The following is a 10,515-nucleotide window of genomic DNA, read 5'->3' on the forward strand; positions in this document are numbered from 1 at the left end:
CTTAGGGCTTTCTGGGAGGGAGGGAGGGAGTGGGGAAGCTTCCCCCCTCCCCCCCGGCCAGGCAGGGCCACCTGGAATGCAGGGGCATTAGGGGCTGCAGGGCCCTGGCCTGCAGCTCTAAAGCCCCTTTCGGAATGCGGCCCTGCGACCGCAGGGCAGAGGACTCAGGAGGAGCAGGGGCAGCCAGTGGCCGGAGAGAAGCGGTTCTTTCCCCTTCAGGTGGTCCTGCCTGGTTGGGGGGGGCGGTGGGACAGGATGGCAGCTCCCAGAATCATGGCCATGGGGGTGATGCCATGCTGCATGGAGCCATCTGCACACCCCCTGCCCCAAACAGGAGCTGCTCCAGGTAAGTGCTCTGCACCTCCTGCCTGCCCCAGCCCTGAGCCTCATCCCACACCCTAACTCCCCCCCAGACCCTGCACCCCGAGCCCCAGGAGGAGAATGGAGAAAAAAAGAAAAGAGCGAATGCGCCCCCTGCAGGGGGGAAGGGCGGGGGCAAAAATGAAGCTGAGCATAGGGCCCAACTAACTCTAAATCCACCAGTGGAGGGAGGGGGAGGAGCAGGGAAGCACCGTGTCTCCTGGTCCTCCCCCTCGCTCCCAGAAAATCTTAAGTGTCATCAAACAGCTGTTTGGTCGCAGGGAAGTGCTGGGAGGAAGGGGGAGCAGCGGGGACACGGCATCCTCTGAGGAGGAGGTGGAGTGGGGGGTGGGAAGAGGTGGGCCTGGAGTGGAGCAGGGATGGGAAGAGGTGGGCCGGAGCATCCCCCGGCACAGTCAGCGCCTGTTCTTCTTGGGGGGGAGCTGCTGCTGCGCAAGGTGCTTCCTAGCATCCTTTCCTGCCTCATTGTCTGCAGCGAGTTGTGTCTGTGTGGGGTAAGCCAGGGGCAGCTCCCCACCACAGTACTGTACAGTATATGCCTTTTGACACGGTCTCCCACAGTATTCTTGTCAGCAAGTTAAAGAAGTATGGGCTGGATGAATGCACTATAAGGTGGGTGGAAAGCTGGCTAGATTGTCGGGCTCAACGGGTAGTGATAAATGGCTCCATGTCTAGTTGGCAGCCGGTGTCAAGTGGAGTGCCCCAGGGGTCGGTCCTGGGGCCGGTTTTGTTCAATATCTTCATAAATGATCTGGAGGATGGTGTGGATTGCACTCTCAGCAAATTTGCAGATGATACTAAACTGGGAGGAGTGGTAGATACGCTGGAGGGGAGGGATAGGATACAGAAGGACCTAGACAAATTGGAGGATTGGGCCAAAAGAAATCTGATGAGGTTCAATAAGGATAAGTGCAGGGTCCTGCACTTAGGATGGAAGAATCCAATGCACCGCTACAGACTAGGGACCGAATGGCTAGGCAGCAGTTCTGCGGAAAAGGACCTAGGGGTGACAGTGGACGAGAAGCTGGATATGAGTCAACAGTGTGCCCTTGTTGCCAAGAAGGCCAATGGCATTTTGGGATGTATAAGTAGGGGCATAGCCAGCAGATCGAGGGATGTGATCGTTCCCCTCTATTCGACACTGGTGAGGCCTCATCTGGAGTACTGTGTCCAGTTTTGGGCCCCACACTACAAGAAGGATGTGGATAAATTGGAGAGAGTCCAGCGAAGGGCAACAAAAATGATTAGGGGTCTAGAGCACATGACTTATGAGGAGAGGCTGAGGGAGCTGGGATTGTTTAGTCTGCAGAAGAGAAGAATGAGGGGGGATTTGATAGCTGCTTTCAACTACCTGAAAGGGGGTTCCAAAGAGGATGGCTCTAGACTGTTCTCAATGGTAGCAGATGACAGAACGAGGAGTAATGGTCTCAAGTTGCAATGGGGGAGGTTTAGATTGGATATTAGGAAAAACTTTTTCACTAAGAGGGTGGTGAAACACTGGAATGCGTTACCTAGGGAGGTGGTAGAATCTCCTTCCTTAGAGGTTTTTAAGGTCAGGCTTGACAAAGCCCTGGCTGGGATGATTTAACTGGGAATTGGTCCTGCTTCGAGCAGGGGGTTGGACTAGATGACCTTCTGGGGTCCCTTCCAACCCTGATATTCTATGATTCTATGATTTTGTCTGCCCCCCTCAAAATTTCCTTGGAACCCAACCCCCCGCATTTACATTAAATCTTATGGGAAAATTGGATTAGTTTAACATCGTTTCACTAAAGTTGCATTTTTCAGGAACATAACTACAGTATTAAGTGAGGAGTTACTGTTGTTCACATCTGCCTGTATCTTGAGTCCAAATCATAGAAGCTGTTACCTGAGTTTTCAGAACCCAAAGCAGGAGTAACTTAACTGTTTTCACTCCAGGTGATGTCAGGAATAAATCAATGGGAACACAGCACTTCCAGCTAATAAAAAATGGATATACAAGGAAGCATGCTCTTATCTAAAACTACTATTTATTACATTTAAGCGCACACAGACCTAAGCAATAAGTTTAGAACATCCCAAATAATTACCTAGAATTGAGATGGTATTGAGTAAATTAGCAGGTCAGCGATGGCCAGTCACTTCCCTGCCAGGGAATATGGTGTCAGGAAAAAGTATCTTAGGATAGATAGCTTCAGAGAACTGCTCCAAAGTACTCTATTATCTAGTCTTTTTATAACTAATTTTTACAAAACACATAGCTGATAGCTAAGTTCCCTGTGCGGCCCCAGCAGGCTATCAAGGCCCATGCACTCAGCTGTAGCTCTTCAGGTGTCCCTCCCCCGACTGTCGTGTGCTGCTCCTGTCTTGGAGCTGCTCCCGGGAGCCTCCTGCATGCTGTGCAGAGGAAGGGAAGCGGGGAACTGATGTCAGGGTGTCCCCCTCCCCTCATCTCCACAGAGCAGTATGTGCAGGGGGGGGGGGAACACAACAGGGCTCATGACAGAGGGAGCTTGCTGGCAGCTGCTGCTGTGTCTGAATGTGTGGATCTACTTGAGAGCGCAGCGTACTTAAAGTGGGGGAAGCATACTTAAAGGGGCAATACACGTCTCTCTCTCTCTTACTCTTACACACACACACCCACCCACCTCCCAACACATACTTGTATTAATAATGTTGTTGTTACTACTTGATACTTCTTTCAAAGTGTTATTTTAGTTTTTGACTGGTCTATGCATTTCATAATTTTTATCTCTTTCTCTTAAATTTAATTCTTTGAGTAGTGAGTTCTAAAATGCCTAGCTACTTTAGCTAATGGCTAAAGTAATTATCTCTATGGTGGTAACTTTTAAAAAATATATCTAGGTTTTTGGTTTCTGCAGGTGGCACACATCACATTACCCCAATATGGTGCACGTAACAAAATTCATTCCCCACATGGATGGAAAAAATTAGAGGGAACGTTGGCTGATAGTGACCCATATTTGGTCATCACTTCTTCTAACTTCAATGAACTACTTATCAACAAAACATTCATAACAATCTAATCATAAGCTTTTGTAACAAAGATACCTAAACTCAAGGTCTCCATCCACTTATTTTCTTTGTCTAAATTTGTTGACTCTTTTCTTCCCTTCTCCCATTCTGATTAGCAGAAACTGCAAACCTTCAGCTAGCATTTGACCTTCCTTCTGGAAGCCCTGCTTGTTCAAATTAGCCCTTCGCTATGTGGTCTATTTTATTAATTCATGGTGGCTGAATGCACAACTGAGGATCTGGCCCCAAATCACGAACGAACACACACACACACTCTCTCTCTCTCTGAGGCAGCAAAATTCTCAGTGGACAGCACCCACCAAATTTTAATACATCACTATATATTCTGAGTATGTAAACTACAGCAGGAACATTTAAAAAGTTGACTCTAGCTGTAGTTATTACTGGATAAAATGGTATTCCCCATTTTAAGTATAGGAAACACTCTCTGAAACCCGTAATACACTTTTGAAACTGGAGTGAGCTTTTTGAGTGCACCTACTGTATTTTTTCTATAGTATTGAGTTTGATGGGCTGTTACAACCTTAACAGTTCTTGTTTTCTTAGGACTATATTTACCATCCGATATAAGAGTTGCTTGATCTGTGTTTGTCCAGTACACCTTTGTTTCTAACGATGTGTCTAAGTAGGGATACATACAACTATTTTGCTCCGTAAGAGATTACAATTTAGAGATTCTTACACAGAGGTGGTCTTGAATTGTTAAAGATTTTTGTTTGTGGAGCTTGTACATGCTTGTTTGGAAGGTCTAACTTTTTACAAGCTTTGTATGATTAAGTTAAGGTATTAAAATTTGTGTACACAATGCTGAGAAAAAGATGTGAGTTGGTTCATTTAGGACAGGTCTACGCTTACGGGAGCAGGTGGGTACATATTCTGCATGCTCAGCTAGCACAGGTATAAATAGCAGTGTGGAGTGTGAGACCTGCCCGAGGTGAGTAGAGTGCCCAACACACCTGAACCATAGGGTATATACCTTACATGTGTCTCTAGACACCCAAGCAGTGCCTCCCATGTCACCTATACTGACATTTTAGTATTTAGCAGTGTAGTGTCCTGCTGCCTCCTTGCTGCCAGAACCTTTGCCTGCTGCAGGGAGACTAGCAGGGAAAGGCTCCAGCAGCTCCCCAGAGACTTTCTGTGCTGCCTCCCCATTGCCAGAGCCTTTCACTACTGTGTGTAGCTACACACTGCAGTGAGTATGGAAACAGTCTGTCTAAACCGGTCTTTCATGGGAGAGTGTAGGCAAGGTTGTAGACATTGTAATTGGTGTATTTTGTTACAGAGGCAGAGTTAAGGGTGCTTGAATTCATGGCAAAATGTAGAAATGTTGTTTAATGGGGTGTGTATGCACAAACTGTGTTAAAGTTGGTGAATTGTTTATGTAACCATAGCTTGTCATTTCCACAGTTTAATGTTTAGGGGGGTTTGTTTTGGGGTGGGGGTTAATATAAATGTGTTCAATGGAATATATTCTTGTTAAGTGAAATTTTCATTTTTTGTTCTGAACTACACTAATTCTATTCAGAGATATGTAGTCCAATTATTTCATTGTTTCAGTTAAATTCCTAATCCAGAAGTGTCCACATCACTATAAACTGTAACTGGCACCTTGGATATCAGTGTTGGAAAAAAACCACAGACTGAATACTAAGTCTTGAAACCGAACCACTCAGTTTTAAGAATAGTTCTTCCAGGGGTAAGGAACATTCACAGAAAAGTTAGCCCTGCAGTCTGACAAGTCTTCTGCTGACAGAGCAGCCGTAAGTGCTAACAGCTTTCACAAATACCATTATTAAATAAAAATACAAAGGAGAGTTTGCCCTGTGCAGTAACTAGAGTTCTTCGAGATGTGTCCCCCGCATGGGTGTTCCACTTCAGGTGCTTATGTGCCCCTGCGCCTTTGATGGGAGACTTTTGATAGCAGTGCTCATTCAACCAGGCATACACCCTTACATCCTCATGCCCTACACTAAGGATAGTGCACAGATGAACTCCAGTTACTCCCAGGGCAAGTAACTTTTCCTTCTTGAAGTAGCTATCCCCCCACTCCCCACTGAGCCCCAACTCCCTTCACCTGGACCCAAGCTGCAGAGTCCTATTACTGTTGCACCTAGAACCCCTCTACACACCCCTATGCAGTGAGATCCCCTCTGCATCTGACTCCCTCAGAGCTGCCCCCACCCACTGCCCCACACAGAACACTCTCAACCCACAGGTGGATCCTGTTTTGCTGAGCCTGTCTGCCCACACCTGGTGCACCTGGCACAGAGGGGCAGGTCTCTGGAGTGTTTCTGAGGCAGGCCCGTTCCTGTGCTGTATCTAGGTTGGATGCAGTCTCATCGCTGAGTCTGTGTCTTGGGGAGGAGCTGCACAGTGATCTCCCACCTCCATGTAGTCCCTGGCTTATGCTCCCCAGTGCAAGGCTGGAACCTCCACAATTATTTGACAAATAAAATTTGAAGAATTTTCAACTATTGTGTACAGAATTTTTAATTTTTTGGCGCAGAATGCCCTCAGGAGTATGAAAAGGAAGGCTCTAGCCCTAGAAACTTCAGACTGGGGTGAAATTTCTGACTGGCATACTGAGACAACAGACAGGAGCAGATCAGAAGTAGCCACAGTAGAAAAGAGGCAAATTAGATGAGGTAAGGATACAAAACCTCCCTTGGCCAAGTTAGAGCAATCAAAATGACTCTAGCTCCGTCTTGCTTGATCTTGCTGAGAACCTTTGGAAGCAATGGCATTGGTGGGTAAGTACAGAAAAGGCCCTGTCCATAAAATGAGAAGCATCTCCGCCTCATGACCTCCTATGGAACAGAATTTGCTGCACTTCATAGTGTAATTTACTCCAGCACCAAGACTGATGTCTAAGAATCCACAAGCTAAGAATAGTTTGACGACAACCTGGAAGTCCAGCTCCCATTCATGATTTATGGAGAAGTGGCTGCTGAGGTAGTCTGCCCTAGTGGTAAGAAGCTGAGATGACTATCTGGTTGTCTAAGCACCAATACCAGAGTTTTATTGATTCAGGGCAGAGAGATCTATGTGCATCTCCCTGACAACTGATATAATATATGCAGGCCATGTTGTCTGTCATTATCTTCATTGACTTGGCTCTGATTAGAGGGAAAAAGTGAAGACAAGAATTTCTGAACGCTCTTAACGCTAGGTTGATGTGAAGGAGCTATTCTTGCAGTGACCATTTGCCTGAATTGTGTGAGGTCCCAGGTGTGCCCTCCATTCTAAGAGTGATATGTCCGATGTCAAAACAGTTTGTGGATTTTGGATAAATGGGCCTCTTGAACAGGTGAGTGACTGCAGAACCTACTGGGGAACAGTTACAAACTTGTTCAGATTGTTTGTTTTGGTCTGTAGACTATATGAAGCCATCCCTGGAGATATGGAAGATGTAAGCTGGTGTGCTGAATTACAAAAATTCAAGCTGCCATGTGCCCCAGCCGTTGAAGACAGTCTCTTACTGGTGTTCGGGAACTGAACTGAATTCTTGAGATGAGATTCTCTAGGGTGAGAAACCTGTTAGAAGGCAGATAAGCCCCATTTGCCACTACATCCACAAAAATGTCTATAAAATGTAGATGTTGAAGTGGTGTCAAAAACAGACTTCTTGAGATTGAGTTGGAGGCCTGCCTAGACTGTGGAATAGAGACAGTTTCACCTGAACTGTCGATAATACTTCCTGATAAGATCTGCCCCAATCAATCGGTCATCTAGATAAGGGAAAATTATGCCTAGATAACAAAGACGCTCAGCGATGACCGCCATAATCTTTGAAAATACCCTTGGGGCCAAGGATAAGCTGAAAGTGAGTATCTGCTGCTAGTGGTAGTGGTTCATGAATGAATATGAATCAAAAAAACCTTTTATGAGAAGGGTGAACTGCCACATGAAAATATCAGTCTCGTAGGTCAAGAGTTGCAAAGCAATCTCCGGAGTCTAGAGAGGGAATTATGGCTGCAAGGGTCACCATCTTGAACTTTTGTTATTTCACATATTTGTTCGGATGTCTGAGAACCAGTGTTGGCCTCCATTCTTTTTGGGAACCAGAAAGTACTTGGAGTAAAATCCCTTTATCCTGCGCTGCACAGGAACTGGTTCTATGGCCCCAAAATGTAGAATATAGGAAAATCTCATGTCAGCAATTGATCATGACATGGGTCCCTGAAAAGGAATGGGATGGAACTGAAATGGATAGTGTAAAAAACTGTTACTAACCTTTTGTAACTGTTGTTCTTAGAGATGTGTTGCTCATGTCCATTCCACATTAAGTGTGCATATGTTGTGTGCACCGCTGCCAGAGATTTATCCCTCATTGGTATCAGTTGGGCCAGCTCTAGCACCTCTGGTGCTATGCGCTTTGTATAAGGGGCACTGCCGGCTCTACACACTCTCAGTTCCTTCTTGCCGTCTTAACTCCCAACAGAGGGATAGGAGGTGGCTCATGGAATGAACATGAGCAACACATCTCGAAGAACAAGTTACAGAAATGTTAGTAACCTTTTTTTCTTCAAGTGCTTGCTCATGGCCATTCCACGTTAGGCGACTCACAAGCAGTACCCAAGGAGATGGGTTCGGAGTTCATGGACATATGGTCTGCAACACAGCTCTCCCAAACCTGACATCATCAAGTCTGTTAGGTGACGACATAGCGAGAGAAGTACGTACCTACGACCAGGTTACAGCCCTGCAGACTGGATTGGGACCTGGGCCAGAAACGTTGCTGAAGAGGCCTGGGCTCTCCTGGAATGAGTAGTCAAGATGGCTGGAGGCGGAACATTCACCTGTTTGTAGGATGCCCAAGTGCAAGGGGTTATCCAGGATGAGATTCCCTGGGCTGAAACGGGGAGGCCTTTCATCTCACTGCTATTGCCATAAAGAGTTGCATAGATCTACGGAACGGTTTAGTTCTCTCGATGTAGAATGTGAGGGCACACTTAACATCCAATGAGTAAAGCCTCTGACCCTTTAAGAAAGCAGATTCTCAGGTCATGAGAAAACTGACCTATCGCCCACAGGTGGGTGGAAGGTTGAAACTGCTGCTAGGTGCACCCTCATAGATGCAGTGGCCAAGCCTTGCTGTTTTAGGTGGAGCAGGTAATCCAGAACAGATTGAAGGGAAGACCGGAGTTGGAGAGAGGCCTTGCTGGGATGACCATATCGAGAAATGCTTTCACTTCGCAAGGTAGATAGCCCTTGTAGATGGCTTCCTACTTCCCAGAAAAATCTGGTGGATTTGTTCCCAAATAGGTTTACTCCTCTGGGTTCAGCCAGGGAGTTTCCATGCAGTCAGATAAAAGGTCCTGAGATTCGGGTGGAGTAAATTACTGTGGTCCTGTGAGATCAGGAGCAGGCAGAGTGGGAATAGTAGCAGGAGTGATACTGATAAGTCTAGCAGGGTGCCAAACCAGAGCTGGTGCAGCCACACTGAGGCTATAAGAATAACTCTTGCATTGTCCTGCTTGATTTTCAGAAGGGCCTTGTAAACCAAAGGTATTGGAGAAAATGCACAGAATAGGAGCTTTGTCCCAGGGGCTTGAGGCAAACCCAGGCTGTTGTGACTGGGTGGGCCATGACCCTGGATATCAGGTCCAACTTTGTCTAGAATCGAGCCTCTGGAAAGCAGACTCTGACGTGGGTCAAGTCTAGCACTGCAGTGATATACTATTCTCTGTGCTGGAATGAGAGTTTACTTTTGTTTATCAACAGGCCCAGAGCTCTGAAGGTAGTTTGGACCAGGGTGATGCTTTGCTTTCTTTACTTGAGCCTCTGAGTGGCCCTTGATCAGCCAGCTAGCTGTCAAGGTATGGGTAAACTTGGACTCCTCGCCTTCTGGAGGAAGACCGCTACCACTGTCATGCATTTCGTAAAGACCCAGAGAGCTGCAGATAAGCCAAAATGGGAGGACAGTGACTTAGTAATGGGTCTGGTTTACTTTTAACCTGAGGAATCTTCTGCGGCTTCGCAAGATGGAAATGTGAAAATAAGCATCTTTCAAGTCAGAAGTGGCGTATCAATCCCGTAGATCCAGGGAGGGAATAATGGAAGTCAGGGAAACTGTGAAACCTATTTCTTGAGATAACTGTTGAGACAGTGCAGGTCCAGGATGGGGCAAAGACCCCCCCCCGTTGGCTTTTAACATTAGGAAATACAGGGAATAAAACCCCTTCTCTCTCAAGCTTTGAGGCACCTCTTCCACAGGCTCCCCCACACCATAGGAGAGTTTGAACCTCCTGACTTAGGAGTTGCTTGTGAGAACAGCCTCTGAAGAGGGACGTGGATAGGGGGTGCGTGGGAGGGGATGGATGAAAACTGAAGGATATAATCATCCCCCAGTGTATTTAGTACCTAGCAGAAACCATGCCGAGCTGAAGTGGGAAAGTTGATCCAAAACCAATGGGGGTATGTGTATCAGGATCCAAAGTGGGAACTGGTATGGTGCCCTTGGGCGCACCTTCAAAAGGCCTGCTTGGGTCCTCTGGAGTACCTATACAACCCCAGCAGGAAGACAGTCTAAATTTTGATGGAGTTTTAAATATATCTCCGCAGAAGGGATTGCTGGTTTGAGATATGCAGCTGTAGTCCACCTGTCAAATAATTTTTTCTCCCAAACAGATTCAGTTTCTTTGCATTGTTTTGTTTGGGGGTAGCACTTGGTTGACCCTGTCTATCCCTCTGATTGGCTGCAACAACTAGGGACCCAAGAGGGTGCAAGTACAGGTACTCATACCCTTTGGCTGGTACACAGTATTTCTTTTCAGCCCTCTTCCAAGTGGGAGGGAGAGAAGATGGAGTCTGCTGACTGGACCCATTACAGCCTCATTAATGGGTAGAGCGCACTGTAGATGGAGCTGCTGCAGCCAGAATGTCAGTGAGGCTGTGGGATGATTCCTGGAGCTCCTCAACCTCTAGACCCAGGTTAGTCTCAATCCTGTTTAGAAGCTCCTGGTGGGCTCTAAAGTCATCTTCCAGCAGCAAGCTGCTCAGTCCCGAGACAGCCTTATACGGAGAGGAGGAAGAGCTTCTTCCTCTTCTTCAGTCTCAATCACCTCAGTGGGGCCCAAGACTTGTGTATTG

This window comes from Natator depressus, chromosome 5, assembly GCF_965152275.1.
Source record: "Natator depressus isolate rNatDep1 chromosome 5, rNatDep2.hap1, whole genome shotgun sequence".
NCBI classification, from domain to species: Eukaryota; Metazoa; Chordata; order Testudines; family Cheloniidae; genus Natator; species Natator depressus.